Here is an 18,211-nt window from a genome sequence, read left to right as displayed (position 1 = left end):
CAACTTATCTCCTTGTGGGTTTACTCAAATTTTGAGTGGCAACACTCGTTGGAAGCAAAATTTTATTCCTAATTCAAGGAGTACCCATGTTGAATACTTTCGATGGACCCTACTCCACAAAAAATGAGAAATACATGAAAAACGTGATTGCAATCCCGTTTTTTCATGTGTTTCTCATTTTTTCCATCAAAAGTATGCAACATGGGTACTCCTGGGATGAGGAATTAAATTTTGCATCCAATGAGTATTGCCTCTCTAAATTTGAGTAAAACCTTAGGGAGATAAGTTGAAAATATGAGTTGAAAAAGTAGTTTTATTATTTTATTATTTTTTAATCTTTTTAATTTTTTTCTCCAAAAATGGTGAATCATCCCCCATGGTTGGCATCATCATCTTGAATCCTATTGGTTCTTATAAAGTTTATTTTGGTTGTACATTTTTCTTAGAGGCTCATTTTAGACCTGAAAATTCCTCTAATGATCACAAGCCTCATTTTTGTGCAAAGATGCCATTTCATCAACCATGACCTCTTTCCATAGTTTGCCATCCTCTTAATCTATTGCTTCCCTCAAAGTTCTGGGATCGTCATCAGTAATAGATAAAGACAATTTTGAACAGGAAGCAAATAGACTATACCTTTCTGGCTGCCTTCTTTCTCAAACTAGTCTTCTCATAGCTAGAGTTTCTGGCTTGTCATTTTCTAATTCCTCTTCTGCTATAGAGTATGATTATTCGTCCTTTAGCTCAAACTCTATCTTCTCAGATTCCTTTGGTAGGAATTCATGTTTAATAACAGCTTTCAACTCTCTAAACACCACATCTTGGTTGTACACAACCTTCCTTGTTTCTAGGTTCCAAATCTTATAACCTTTTAAACCATCCTTATACCCAATAAAGATGCACCTTTAAAATTTATTATCCAACTTTGCTCATTTCTCCTTTGGAACATGTACATATGAATCACATCCAAATACCCTTAGATGTGAAAGAGAAATTTTCTTACCATTCCATACCTCTTGCGGAGTCTTATCCTCTAATGTTGATGAAGGTGATCTGTTGACCAAGTAACATGCAGTCTCCACCACCTCTGTCGAGAATTCTTGTCCTAACATGTAACCACTGAGCATGCTTCTTGCCTTTTCCATCAATGTCATGTTCATTGTTTCTGCAACTCCATGTTTCTAAGGTGTGTATGGAGTAGTGTTCTACTGTGCTATACCACACTTCTTACAGAAATATTCATATTCCTTCTTGCCAAACTCTCCACTGTTATCTGTCCTTAGCACCTATATCTTCTTCTCTGTTTGGTTTTCCAATAGAGCCTTAAATTCATTAAACTTGTCAAATATTTCAGATTTCTTCCCGAGGAAATATCCATGTATTCCTTGAGAAGTCATCTATAAATGATACATAGTACACAAACTTACCTAGTGATGGAATAGACACAGGTCCAAACACATCACTGTGCATAAGCTCTAATCTTTGCTTTTCCCTTTTAGCACCAAAGGGGAAACTCACCCGATTCTGCTTCCCATATACATAATTTTCACAGAAATAAAAATACAGAGAGTAGTTAGACATACCTTCTACCATACCATTACCAAGAAGTATTCGAAGGCCCTTCTCTCCAGTATGTCCAAGCCTTTGATGCCATAGCATGGTATTTTCTCCAAAGACCAATAAATTTTCTGCTCCACTTTCAGGAACCACATAACTATTGCACCCATCAATAACAATACTACCCTGAATATTGTACAGATTTCGAATCCAAACTCCCCGCACCAATACCAGTGCTCCCTGAATCATCTTGCAAGTATCTTTCTCGAAAAGTGTTTTTACACCTGCATCATCTAGCTTGCTTACAAAAATTAGATTGCTGGCCAATGTAGGAATATGCAGAATACTCAGAAGTGTTCCAATCCTTCCACCTTGAAACTTCAACTTGAATTTTCCATAACCAATGATTCTAGCCTTCCTGTCATCCCCTAACAAGATATCACCACCATCATATTTCTCATACTTGCAGAACCACTCTTTATGGGGAGTGAAGTGAAAGGATGCACCTGAGTCAATCAACCATGCCTCATGATCTACATGTGTACTTGAAGAAGAAGACAACTACACATCCCCACCTTCATCTGAGGTTGTTTTCGCCTCTAGAGAAGGAGCATCATCATATCCCTTTCCTTTCTCAGGAGATTTAGATTTACAATCCCTTTTGAAGTGCCCTTACTTTCCCAATTTCCAACACACATTTACAGGTTTTCCTGGAGATTTAGATATCTCTCTAGATTTAGATCTCCCACTCGAGGACTTATTTTTGTTTCTGTATTGGGACCGTCCTCGTAAATAAAAGGCATCGCCATTATGGCCCTCCATATTTTTTCGTCTCATCTCCTCCGACCGCAAGGATGAGACTATTTCATCAACTTGTAAGGCAGTTGCATTGATACCTATTGCAACAACCAGACTATAACATGACTCTGGTAGAGAACATAACAAATTGATGCACTTATATTCATATGAAATTTTAATATCAATCAATAATAACTGGCTTACCACAGTATTAAAGGAATTCAGATGCTCTGTCACCGAGTCTCCGTCTTTCATCCTTAGGTTATACAACTTTTTATGTAGAAACATTATATTCAATAGAGTCTTAAATTGGTACAAAGTCCCTAACTTGTCCCACAAAGTCTTTGTCGAATCTTCCCCTAATACATTCAACAATACTGAATCTAAGACACATAATCGTATTGTGCTCTTTTCCTTTCGATCAAACTTCTCCTAGTCTTCAGCTGACATTGATGTTGGTTTAGTGCCTGGATCTACCACGATCCACTGATCTTTATCCACCAGCAGATCCTCCATCTTGAGTTTCCACAACTCAAAACTCTTACCATTAAATTTCTCGATCTCTATCTTTCCACTGCTCACTATCTTCTTTCACCCCAAGAATTGATCCCACAGATCTCCCATTGAATAGGATCTACCACAGGGCCGAACAAAACCCCTTAGCAACAAAGGCAACCCCTTGAAGCCGAAACAACTCTGGTACTAAATGTAGGTTTTAACCCCGTACAAAAATTACCTACATACGAATTTTAAAAATAGAAAATAAACAATGGTGAGAGCATAAAACATATAACATATATACACACCGATTTTCCCTTGGACCCCAAAACTGGGACTACTAGATTGATTTTTCATTATATTCCTTTCAATGTTACAATACATATATATACATGTTGAAGCATCCATAAACCTCAATCCATTAACCCTGGATTAGAACATAATCGTAGTTCCATTGATCGGATCTACAAAATACCATGGACAGAAAACTGTCATGCCCAAAACCATGTGCGAAATCCATGCACAAAACCATAGGTAGGTTTGGCCACCTAATATAGGGTCCAAATTTTTTTTTCCTAGGGCACTGCCCCAGACCCCATGTAGGGGGGCTACCGCCCCACTATAAACCCCCCGATAAGGGGGGATATGGCCTCCTTGCAAACCACCTAGCTGTGCCCCGCGCAACATACAGGGGGGTCTACCACCCCCCCTCCCCCACCCCGTGCGTGGGGTAGTCGTGGAAAGAATATAAAACACTTCCAACAGTTCTTGGTTGAACCTCTATATACTCTCTGTAAGATAGAAATCATGCTACGAATCATGCTACGAAAGTGAACTATAACTCAAGCTGGAGTGTAGTGAAGGCCATTTTAATTCAAAAAGGCAACCTGGAAACTGAAGATTTCATGTAAGAACCATATTCCAGCCTGTGTTGAAAGGATAGAAGCAAACATCGAGGACGATGTTTCACTGAGGGGTGGGAGATATAACACCCCTCAGTGAAAAGTAAATATTTAATCTACTTTTACTTTGGTAACTTGGTAAAACATGGGCTATGTGGAAAGCCTAGTAGGAAAATTAAATGTTTAAAATTATTTTTTAGAAAAAAAAATCGGTTATGGCAAGCCATGGAATTTACGGGGTAAAAGGCACTAAATGATTTTTTTTTACTCACCATACAGTTAGAGGAAAATTAATCCCTTCCCTAGAGATAAGTTATCTCACCTGAGAAAAGAAGCTAAGAGTGGGACTAGAGGAACCTGAGGCAACTAAGAGGGGGAGAAAGAAGATTAATTCCTTTAACAAGACGTTAAGGGAAGGAAGGACATTGTTAGTAGGGTAATATTGAGCTGACTGGAGCCAATGGAATCCCTAATTTAGACTTCTTGAGTCTGTGAATTCTTGGGCTGGACGCTTACAATCTTGATGCCTTTGGATAAACCTTGCTAGGTCTTTATTAATAACTGCTCTAGAAGAGGAAATCTTGCTTGGGGGGAGAACTGGTGGTGATCATTCTCATTGGTTGGGAGGAGTGGTATTTATTCCCTTTGGATTCCATGGTAGCCTACACCTAAACAAATGAGTATTTATACACTCTGTAAATTACCTCTTTTTGTAAATTATTCATTTCTATAAATTATTTTACTGAAATGTTTCTGTAACTAGTTGTAGTAAAATGTTCCTGGTTAAAGGAAGTGAACAATGCAGACAGTGGTATTAAAAGTTATCTTAATGGAAAATTATTGTTATGAGTAAGCCAGAATAATATCAAATTAGTTATATCATCTAAGGCAACACAGGTCAGATTAGTTCCTTGGACAAATAAAACAAAGATAAGTAAAATCTGCTTTTGGAGAAACTGTTATTCTCTGCATGATTTATTTGTATAACTATGTAAATGGTGTAATAGAAAAGCATTGTTTCGTAAAGCTAGAAGATCCTTTTTTTTCAATTATAGAAAACAAATCTGTGTCTGAGGGTTGGTTTTAGGCCTAAGATGGCCCGATTCAACTAGCTTGAAACAATCCCTAAACTATTTAAGAAGGATAAATAGTTATTGGAAAGAAAATCCTAGAAACCTTAAACATGCAAGTGTTGTTAACTGTTTATAAATTTCAAATGAAAGTACAGAAAGGGAGGACAAATCTATTTTCCAATTAGGAAATAACCATATGAGGGGAGTTTTCCCGGTTAAGGAAAGAAATTATACTACGGAAACCAATATCACTGGGACATGTGAAGTTTATAGAAGTGTCATATATATATATATATATTTATAACCAGGAAACTGCAGGGTGAAAATGTGAAGTTGGGTTACATTTTTTGCCCTTTTTTGAGAAAAGAATATCATTTTTAGATGCCCTTCAACTTTCAACAAGCCAAAGAAAATTTTCTATTTATAATTTCATTTCACAATAAATAAAAACTTGTCATAAATTTTATTAGCTTTCTATTACTTATTTTTTAGAATTTCTTTATTCACGTTTGATATGTCAACTTAGCAATTGTTTGACTGTGTGTTTTTTAAAAATCAAGGGATTCATAAAAGCCATATTTTTTAGCACTAGTGTATTCTTTTTTAACTTAGAGTTTTTGAAAAAGAAAATGTGTTGCAACAATACAGATAGACTCTACTTCGATATCATTATATTTACGAAACCAAGTGATGCACATCATAATTACTAGAATTTTTTGAATTGAACCAATATGAAAAAACTACATATTTTGAAGATGTTTGGCATAGCATCAAGTTTCTCAATATATTAGTTATAAACTAAAAATCTAAAAACTACCCATTACAGAAAACAAACCAATGTAATGAACCATCAATTTTTCATATTTTTTTATAGTGTATTTAAGAAGATACAAATTTTTTGTTTCACTGAATCATAATAAACTTACGAAATTTTTTGCACACATTTTATTAGAAAAATAATTAAAATTAGCAAATTTCTATGAAATTTCATAAAATTTATACTTACTGAAAGTGGATTCAATTATGCGAATGTTGGTATTAGTTTTGAAAGTAAATTCACTAAATTTGATGGATTTTAACCATTTTGAAGTTGGAGAAAGGTAACCAGGGTCGGGTTGTTGTAGAGTTGTAGGTTAAAGTAGTTCAGCCGAACTAAAAACACATTCGGCCAAACTTGTGTTTTTTGTCGACGTTCGTTAAAATAAACGAAAAATTAATTCGGTTGAATTAATTTATAATTTTGTCCGAAAATGAGTCAATATTTTTCTTCGGCCACAAAAATAAAACAATACGACCCTCCGGAAAAAATGTTCTACCCGAACGATATAAATAAATGGAGCCGAAACATTATTTTCACACTCTTTCCTCATTTGGAGTGAACTTTTAAACTAAATCTTTTGGGATGAATTTTTAAAAGAAATTTTTTGGGTTGAATTTTTAAAGTGAGTTTTTTGGGTTTAAATTTTAAGTAAGTCTTTTGAGTTGAATTTTTAAAGTGAGTTTTTTCGGCTTAATTTTTAAAGTAAATCTTTTGGGCTAAATTTTTAAGTGAGTTTTTTGGACTGAATCTTTAAAGTGAATTTTTTGAAAGTAAATATTTTTGGTTGAATTTTTAAAGTGAATTTTTTTGAAAGTAAGTGTTTTGTGTTGAATTTTTAAAGTGAGATTTTGGTTTAAATTTTGAAAGTGAATTTTTTTTGCAGGATTTTGAAATTGACCTTTTTGGGTTGGATTGAATTATCATGGGGAATAAAAAAAAAATGCAAGAGAAAATATGATCGAATAAGAAACATTGAGGCTCTTAGAGAATGCATGAGAAACTATTACAAGAGAAAGAAGGAAGAACGCTTAAATATTGAAAGGGAAAATCAATCTCAACTAGAAGTTGAAGCAGATATGTAAATATAAATTGTATAAATGATATTTAAAATTTAACTAGTGTATTGTGAAATTTAATTTTTATTTGATCAACTAATTTGAAAAATATTTTGCAATGTAAATAGAGAGAAATATTCCTCATAACATTGATGATGAGATTGAAAATGTTGAAAGAGAAAGTGAATTGATGATGTTGTAAGAGATTTAAGAGAAGAAGTTGAATCATCATCAAGTGTATATATATATATATATATATATATATATGTCATGTGTATTATTGAAATTATACATATTTATTAATTTCAATTTCATTCAAACTCTATTTTTTAATTTAATTATTTAATGAATATTTATACCCATTTACATTTAATTTTCATATGTACAGATGAAATCAATATCGATGATGAGATGTTAGAAAATGTTGACACTAACATATATGGAGATAAAAAAGTTGACCATGTTATACGATATCATGTTAAGCTCATTATTGATAGGTTCTTCAAAGATGAAAGTGTAACCATTCAAGCTCAAATTTTGAGAGGTCTCTTAACATCACAGAAATTAAAAGAAGGTACAATTCTATTGGGTATTCGAAAATCAACAAAAGATAAAAAGGTGAAGGAAAATGTGATTCAAAATATAAGTAGTGCTTTAAAATCAATTGGAAGATCTAGAAAGAAAAGTGATATAGATGCACGTAGAGCAATAAAAATGGCAGTGGTTTCATCAAGTACTAAAGAAAATTGTTTGGTAAAATCTATTGAATAAGCATTAGGGACCTCACGAAAAACATTGCACATACATAAGAAATTTCGATTGCAAATAGATGTAAATGATGAGCTCACTTGTTGGACAGTTATTTCTAGGCAACCATACAAAGATAGACTTGGAGAAGATGTTAAAAAAATACTATATGAATATTGGATGAAAAATTCACGTGTTTCACCAAAAGCATGGGATGTGATGTGGCGAAGAATATCACGAAATCAGTATGAAGAACATGCAAAACATATCATGGACACCATTTAGATAGATTTGTTCAATAAGTTCATAGAATAGAATCATGGAATTAATGTTTCAATCAATACTTTTGTGCAACAAAAACCATGGTATGTTAAACCTATCACTATACACGACACTTTTTGTTGTCGTTATAATGTGGAATTTCAATTATATTATGACACCTTCTTTATTTTTGGTAAAACATTTTGGAAAAATTCACCTCCTCCTTCCACTATCCATGGTTTCATATCCAAAATTCTACGTGCAAGAGAAATTCATGAATTAATTTACCAAAAGAAATGTGTTGCTAGTAAAAAATATGATCATTGTGGAAATTTGACTTTATTTCACAACAAATATTCTATTGATAAAGATGATCAATCATTGTCTAACTTAAAAGTGAAATGGAAGAGATATGACTATATCCATACATCGATTAGTTCAAATAATAATACAAGTGCTAAAAGGATTGATTTATAGGAAGAATAAATTTCCGTGATAGAGATTTTGAAGAAATTTGAAACATAAATTTATAAGTACACCAAGAATTCATAAAGAGCTTGATGGCAGGACCTGCAATTCAAAAAAACCCATGAATTTTTTCCACCAGGGACCATTTTGTCAATAGTTCATTTTGCAAATAATTACACATTTATTGCACAAAATGAAATACAAGGTGAATATTATCATTCTGTCCAAGTCTCAAAGCTTGTCCATATTCTATATAGACATGCTAAAGAAAATGTTGATCATATACAAAGCACCAGTGAGAATCAACATGTTATTAAATATTATCACTATTATATCAATGATGATCATACACATGATACACATTTTCTACAACATTTTTTTGATTAGATTTATGACTCGTTGAAAGGTCGTGGAATAAAATTCAATGAATACTGGATATGGTTAAATGGATGTGCAAGTCAATTCAAATCTTCACGATCATTGTTTTGGTTGTGTCCTCTTCATAATAAAACCAACATTAAACATTGTTGGAATTTCTTTGAGGTTGGTCATGAAAAAGGAGAACATGATGGTACAGGGGCATGTATAAAACGAGAACTTCGAAGATATCAAATGGACCACTCTACAAACTAACTTATCTCAATTGAACAAGTTGTTCAATGGTGCGATGCTGCACTAAGCCATCAAACTAACCTATCAAGGGAGGTATGGAGCTATGTACATATATACAAATTAACTTGTATATAGTTTTAATATATGATAATTTTTATTAATTTTCTAATTTTAAACATTTATAAATTATATAGTTTAAACAATATGACGATGATTATCTTTGATATATAAATTTTATTTTAAATAACATATTTAAATCCTTGTTTAAATTTACTATAGGTTTTTTTGGCATATTGAAGTCCAAGATGTGGATAGATCGATTACATATGAAGCTGAAACAGTAAAAGGGACTCAAAAATTGCATTCAATTAAAACAAAGGATTACCAAAATGCATTTGCATTTGATAAAAGAAAATATTCTTGTTTTTGTCTTGTTTGCATAGAGGACACACAATCCAATGATGTTTGTGAAAACAATATGTATGTAAAAGCTTGGCAACATACATAATTAAATACAAAGGGGAAAATGTGAGTTGCAATTTTCAAAGAGATGAAATCATATGACACTATAGTATCATTTGAAGGTGATCGAGTTTCTCATCTTATTAGAGAAGGTAACATTTCAATTTCTTTCGAAGGATATATATGTTTTATGTTTTTAAAATCATTGTGTATAAGTATATAGATAATCATTAAAATATAGAGATCTAGAAATAGATAATAAAATCAAGTCCATGTTTATAAAAATAATGTTATGTTAATTATGATCTGAATTTACACTTGTTTTATTGTGCAGAAGTTTTTTTTGTTGTAGTTGGACCCATTAACAACATAGAAAATGTCAAGTATTATTTGATATAGTGCACTGAACGAAAGATGAAGTTATTGGAAGACTATGATGATAACAATTTTATATATGAAAGAGGGTTTATTATACTGAAAGGTTATTTTTCCAAGAAACTCATCAAACTGAGAGTAATGTTTATTTTCAAGACTATCAACCCGATGTCATAAGTTGTCAATATAGTCACTTGGTGTGTGCAACGCGCATAAAGTTGATAGAAGTTCAATCAAAAAAATAATTGAAAGCTAAAAAATGGAGAATGTGAAAAGCTGACCATGAACGGCTCATTGAGGATGGCATTCAATTAGAATTTTTTTAATTGAACTGCCAAACAATTTCTTCTCCTTGGATTCATCTTTGAGAACTTAGAGTTCAAGTACATTGTTAGCCTTTCTTTTTGTGCACTCTTAAGTTGTACATTGTTAAGAATGTGTTGATGTGAAAGCGATGCTCATTGGGTCTTGTATTGAGTTACAAAATTATATGTATACTACCTGTTATGCAGGTGTATTTAGGATTTGATGTTATTGATATTATGTTTGCGTGCATGACAAGTAATTTATATGTATACATTCTCTGGCCTTAAACGATTTCATGGATGAATGCAAAATGTATTAACCTTTCTATACATTAATGCAATTTAATGTACATACCATATTTTATAATGCAATTTTAAGTCATGATTGTTCTAGACATCTACATCGAATTATAAGATTCATTCAAATGAAAAATGTACCATGTTTTGTAATTTGCAATTTTACTAGATTTGTTTTTAGTAAATTGACAAAACAACGTAAAAAAAACCTAAGAATTGCCTACTAACATTATAGGAATGATTGAATGCAAAATGTACCAACTAAATGCAAATTTACTTTCATTGCTACATATTCATGAACTTAAATATGTAAAATCTTTAAAAGCATCAAACCATGCATGCACCATGCAAATTGTGGGCCATGTTTTATAATGCAATTTTATCTAGTATGTTTGTGCATTCAAACAACTTTATATTAAAAGTTAACTATCAACCGACATCCATAGCAGTCTTTCTATACATTAATGCAAAATGTACCATGTTTTGTAATTTGAAATTTTAATAGATTCATTTTAAATAACTTAACAAAACAACGTTAAACAAAACTTAAGAATCACCTACTAACATTATAAGAATGATTGAATGAAAAATGTACCAACTAAATGAAATTTTACTCTCATTGCTACATATTCATGAATTTAAATATGTGAAAACTTTAAAAACATCAAACCATGCATGCACATCATGCAAGTTGTTTGCCATGTTTTATAATGCAATTTTATCTAGTATGTTTGTGCATTCAAACAACTTTATATTAAAACTTAATTATCAACCGACATCCATATTAGCATTTCTATACATGAAGGCAAAAAGTACATACCATATTTTATAATGTAATTTTAAGTTATGTTTGTTTTAGACATCTATATTGAGTTAAGAGATTCATTCAAATGAAAAATGTACCATATTTTGTAATTTGCAATTTTAATATATTCATTTTAAATAACTTGACAAAACAACTTTAAACAAAACCTAAGAATCACCTACTAACATTATAAGAATGATTGAATGCAAAATGTACCAACTAAATGAAAATTTAATTTCATTGCTACATATTCATGAACTTAAATATGTAAAACCTTTAAAAGCATCAAATCATGCATGCATCATGCAAATTGTGGGCCATGTTTTATAATTCAATCTTATCTAGTATGTTTGTGCATTCAAACAACTTAATGTTAAAAGTTAATTATCAACCGACATCTATAGTAGCCTTTCTATACATGAATAGAAAATTTACATACCATATTTTATAATGCAATTTTAATTTATGATTGTTTTAGATATCTACACCAAATTATAAGACTCATTCAAATGCAAAATGTACCATGTTTTGTAGTTTGTAACTTTGCTAAATTCATTTTAAATAAATTGACAAAACAAATTTAAACAAAACCTAAGAATCATCTACTGACATTATAAGAATGATCAGGAGAAATGTACCAACTAAGTACAAATTTACTTTCATTGCTACATATTCATGAACTTAATATGTAAAACCTTCAACAACATCAAACCACACATGCATCATGCAAATTGTGGACCATGTTTTATAATGCAATTTTATCTAATATCTTTGTGCATTCAAATAAATTTATATTAAAAAATTTAACTATCAACCGACATCCATAGTAGTCTTTCTATACATGAATGAAAAATGTACATACCATATTTTATAATGCAATTTTTATCACTGTTTTAGACATCTACACTGAATTGAAAGATTCATTCAAATGCAAAATGTACCGTGTTTTGTAATTTGCAATTTTAATAGATTCATTTTAAAGAACAAGTGAAAAAACAACTTTTAACAAAACCTAAGAATCATCTACTAACATTATAACAATGATTATGTAAAATGTACCAACTAAATGCAAATTTACTTTCATTACTACATATTCACAAACTTAAATATGTAAAACCAAGTTTTAAGCATCAAATCGTGCATCATGCAAATTGTACCATGCAAAATGTACATAAACTCCAAAATTAGCATGTATTAAATCATAATAAAGAGTTCTAGATTTAAAATATGTCCAAAATTTATATCATTATAAAAGTAAATATATAATAAAAAAAATTTCAATTAAAAATATGCATCAATTCATAATAAAGAGTTTTACTTTAAATATGTTCAAGATTTATATCATGATAAAAGTAAATATAACATTAAAAGGTTGTCAAAAAAAAGTTGCATCAATTTAGAGAATCTCGATGAAATATATGATCTATCAACCTCCTCCTGCTCTCATTTGAATCATGGGTGCCCTGCACAACATGTGTAATTGAATATATACATAAGATTATGTACCTTAAAATTAAATGAGAATGTAATAATATTTTTTTTTTTATAAAAAGTTTCAAATTCCATGCAATGCCTCATGGTGTTCCCCCTCCATTGTGACTTTGTGGTGTTTTCCATGCATTGCGCCCTCATGGATAAAATGTACAATACACACACACACACACACATTTATATTAAAATTTTAAAATTGCACATGAAAATGCATAAACTAGATCAATATTAAATAAATCAAGTATCAAAATTTTCAAAATGTCTAGACGATTCAATCCCTGTAACCAAATAAAGTTTCAAATTCTATGCAATATCTTGTGGTGTTCCCATTGAATTTATCCCTTATGGATGCCTTGTACAATAAATGTACATGTATATATTAAAATTTTAAAATTGCACATGAAAAAGCATAAACTCGCAATGTTAAAAAAATTGTTATACAACATTTTCAAATTGTTTAGATGATCCAAACCCCATTGTCAACTCCATCGCTAAAGTCCCTCGAGAATGGAAATCATCTCCACAAACCTAAAATTTTAAAATTTTAAAACTATCAGATATAAATCCATCTCATTTTTTAATGAAACTTTCACTTCAATTTATAACAAAACATAAGTGAAATATTCAATACTTGTGACAATTGAATATTTGACACATCTCCTAGTAGGGAGGAAGAGGGTGGCACTATGTCCAAAACATCGAACATAATCAGAATCTGTTAACATTTAATTATATATACATAATTATTTCTTTTAAAAATATGTCCTCACAATACCGATATAATAAAAGTAGAATAATAATTGTATTGAAACATGAACTCTTAAAAAAAAACTAACATCTCTAAAAATATCTTGATTGGAACCTGAACCTGGGACCATGAAATTATCAAAATTTTCATTCAACAAACAAGTTAACTGCAAATGGTGAACATATGATACATTTGTGTTATATTATATTTGAAAAAAATAACAAAATGTATGTGAATCGACATTAACACATACATTACAAATTACATTAAAATATCCACCCTAACCATTAACACATATTGATCCCACACCCTCTTCCTCATGAACAATTAGGTCTTTCCAACCATTACGACAACCCTTTGCATATGATTTAAGCTCCTCAATATTCATATTATATATCTCCTCATTTGTTTTATATACAAAATTAGCATGTGCATTAGCTCGTGCTCTTTGTCGATTTAGACCGATATCAATTCCAGTCAATGCACTCGTCTATAATGGAATCTCTTCCTTCTTGACCAATATGAGAAGTGGCATCCATCTCTAATCGCAAAGTTACCAGACGAGGAGGTTGGTGTACCAAAGGTGGCAGAGGGCGAGACAATTCAGTGTCATGTAATTTTCCCTTGTGATCATATAACCAACCTCTCTCAGTACCATAATATTTAGATGGAAGGTCATTATAATCGAGTTTCATACCCACAAATAATTATGTATAAAATAATTTTACAAAATAAATTGGAACCTTGTCATTCCATGGCAGCTTTCGATATGCTACAAGGAACCTATCATACAAATGGTTGGCTATATCAGGGTGCTTGAAATATTGCACCTTGAGCATCTTTCTTTCTGGCCCTTCTTTGAAAGTAAACATAGATTTTGAATTTTCTTTTGTAACCCTTTTACTAGCCTCGTCCCATTTATTAAGACCCATTACTGCTTCTTCTCTACACCTCATCATAGCTATAAATCAAACCATAGTTGGCTTCTTGTAAATATCAAGAAATGAGCTTAGAAAGTGCATAACTATTTCTAAGCTTTCTCGACTCTATGCAGGGAGCTCTAAACTCCCAAGATCTTTCCTCAATTTTGAATAGTGTCTTTTTCACTTTTGTAATTTACATTGTTGGAGGTTTGTCTACCAAGGAAGCTCATCAGGAATATCAGATGGATAAGTGGTAGTTGGTGTATGGCCTTCTTCTTGGATTGCCCGATTTCACTTATGTCTACTTGGAGCAACATTTTCACCCTTTGCATCAATATATACAATTACATAAATATAAAAACACGTCAACAAATGTATTCATACACATTCAAGATAGACATGTACACGCATATGTACATATAATTCATTTACATGTACATATTTGTTTTAACATAAAAAAAATAAAAATAAAAAAAATAAAAAATTATATAATTTACCAAAATGATGATGATCATGATGATCTGATTGAGATTGATGACCACTCAGAGAATGTTGACCACCCTGAGATTGATAAGCACCCGAAGAATTTTGACCACCCTCACGTAACGACATAGTGAGCGAAGCTTCTAAAAAAAATAGAAAATCAATTCAATATATATGTGTACATACATATGATTCTACCTATTTATCATTTAAGTAAATGCACATAAGCATATCTATATATATATATATATATGATGGCCCTCCATTGATTGAGTAGATAGTCTTTTCGACCTAGTTTGAGATGCTCCTAAAAAAATGAAATTTATTATAAATTAATTTAAAGCTAAATTGGTAAAAAATAAATTCCATATGTATACATGTACATATGATTATATTCAAATATCATTTAAAAACTTGCACATAAACATATATCTACCACGATCATGATGGACCTCCCCCGATTCATTCAATATTCTCTTTGATCCATGATCTCGACCTCCCCCTATAGTAGATGCATGAGATTCTATTGATGCTTGCCTCAAAGAATCATGTGGAAAATGCTCATCCATGATATGGATATCTATAGATATATAGATGCATGATATTTAAAAAGTTACCTCATGCATTTACAATTCTTTTTAAAATTGCTATTTAAAAAGATCAAGCATTGAGAAAATTGTTGTAACCCTTGAAGCTACCTCATGCATTTAAAATTTTTGAAATTTCTATTTAAAAAGATTAAGAATTCATAAAATTGATGTAACCCTTGAAGTTACCTCATGCATTTAATTGATGTAACCCTTGAAATTACATCATGTATTTAAGATCTTAAAATTGTTATTTAAAAACATTGAAAGAATTCAAAAAATTATTGTAACAATCTGAAGCTCTTCATTTAAAATATACTCAAGACTAAAAACATATATTTTGAAGCATGCACATTTTGAAAATTAAATACAAAATTTTCTAAAACATATCAAGTTCAACGAGTTGTGCTTACATATTGGCGGGCACACTTGGTATAGAATTAAAAAAACACATGGTAATTAAAAATGACACATTTATAACTAAAAAACACACACATATCAAAGATATCTTACAATGTCCATCAATAAATATTGATGGAGAGCTTCTTCACACTAATTCATATTTCACACACAAATCTTGAATTGGCATTGCCCCATACAATAGATCACTAGACATCCTATTAACATTTGCACAATGTCTTATGCTAAATGATTGAAATTCACTAACAATTTTTTTTGCTTCTCCATACAGTTGTTTTAACCTCTCCATTTTAACTTGGTACACATCTTTCATCTGATTGCACACAAGTTCAGAATTGGTGAAGACTACAATTCCATTGGATCCATACTCTCTAGTTGTTCCTAAGCCTTCTATCAATGCAATATAGTATTCTTCATTGTTTGTTGTTCTTCCAGGTACATTCCTTTTCCTTTGGAGGATTATGTTCGTCAAAATAACGCCTAACACATAAGTAATCACTTCTTGCCCTAGATTTGGATAACAAGAAACTTCTATGCATAATGTGCATTTTTCAACCATGTTTAATGGGCTTTCTGATCCTTGTAGAAAAAAATTCAATAAAATGAATTTAATATATTTATACCTATTGTGATTAAATAATTGAATGATAATAAATAAATCCCTTAGTTTAAGGGAGAATGATAATAAATAAATGCCTATTGTGATTGAATAATGGAATACTACAAGGATTTAACCTAGTTTCAGGATCATCTTCTATGTTCTCCTTCAGAATTTATACATGTGATTGATAGTTTCATCAATAAGTTATAAATTATGATGTTAGAAATTTATTGATTTTAAGAACTAGGTCTATATAAAATCACTATTTAAATGCATGGCCAAGCGTTTGTCCATTGTCAAATCGATGGTTACATTCAAGATCCCTATCATTATCGCATCACTCGAATAATGATATCAATATTTAATTCACGATGCATTGAATCAAAATCAAAAGTGGAAAATGAAGAGATTTTAAAAGTTATGCATACCTTGGATGAAGTGAGAAAACAAAGGGCATAGGAGATTACCTCATGATAAGTTGGGAAAATCTTTGACCTAGTACTATAACTAGGTATAGGAAATTACCTTATGATTAGTTGGAGAAGGTTCATGGATATTGGATCAACTTAATCTAGATGGTGTAAAGATTTTGATTTAATGTATAAATATCAAGTGATTTTCTATTTTTCTTGGAATTTACATGATTATATTTTTTATAAGATGTTGATGTTTTGTCATTTAAATTATATTTTTGAATGTAGAAATATATTAAGTGTATTGAAGAACTCTACGACATAGATTTAACAACTTAAAATTATAATTATCCCAATTTCTATCCTGACTTAACCCAATATTCACTTAAAAATGTGCTAGGAAAAGCCTAAAGAAGTCACCTGGTTAAAGTACTACAAACATAAATATCATATTGTATCATCACAAAATCCAAGGAATTTAATAAATATGATATTGTATCATCACAAAATGGAAGAAATTTAATGTGTGAACAAAACATTTAGTGAAGGGTTAGGTTGTGCAAAAGATCATTGTTTAGACAAATCTGTCGGAAGGCTAGGTAGCAGGAAAGGTTGTTTCTACTTGGTTGGATGGTTGGAGAATTGCAAGAGGAAACCAACTAGAGATCTCTAATTCAACGCAAATACAAATCTCTAATTCATTCAACTTAGCTTCAACCCAACGGAAAGTTGAAATTATTTACTAATCTATTTTTATGTTCATTCCACACATACAAATCTTTCTAATTCAACTTAGCTTCAAATCACCCAAGTTCGAAAGTATTTCTTATTTTTTTTTCATTTTTGGAAATTTAACACTTATTCTACCTTGTTATAAAATTTTCCTATTAAAGATATAATACATGTTTATTTATAGGCCATACATGGGTCTATTTATATTCTTCTTTTAAAAATAGAGTTAACAGAGGAAAAAAAATAAATAAATAAATGATAGACCAGTTTTATTCTAGTAAATTTAACACTTATATTGCCTTGTTATAAAATTTGCTTCCTAAAAATATAATACATGTCGTTTATTTATATGAACTAAATGGGTCTATTTATATGGCCTAAATGGCTCCCATCCATCCATTCACAGACGGTAATGACTAATCCGAGCCATAAATTTTCCTTTAATATAATCTACTAGCAATTGCCCCAAAAGGTGCAAAGAGAGGCCGATAGGAGTGCTAACTTGAAAAAATTGCATTTTGGTTTGAAATAATAATTGTTATATTAAATTTATATTGTTTATTGTATTTGTAGTTCTTTTTTTAAATTTATAATTTGCAATAATATACATCATGAAAAAATTGCATTTTGGTTTGAAATAATAATTGTTATATTAAATTTAGATTGCTTAGTGTATTTGTAGTTCTTTTTTTAAATTTATAATTTTCAATAATATACATCATGAACGAGGTCAATGCCCATTAGATTTTTAGTAAACTTGATTGAAAATTCTGAAAAT

Source organism: Pinus tabuliformis, chromosome 9 (genome assembly GCF_031772625.1).
Source record: "Pinus tabuliformis cultivar Carrire ecotype Pingquan chromosome 9, CPIR1, whole genome shotgun sequence".
NCBI classification, from domain to species: Eukaryota; Viridiplantae; Streptophyta; class Pinopsida; order Pinales; family Pinaceae; genus Pinus; species Pinus tabuliformis.
The sequence above is the reverse complement of the archived record's forward strand: the minus strand, read 5'-3'. Positions refer to the sequence as shown.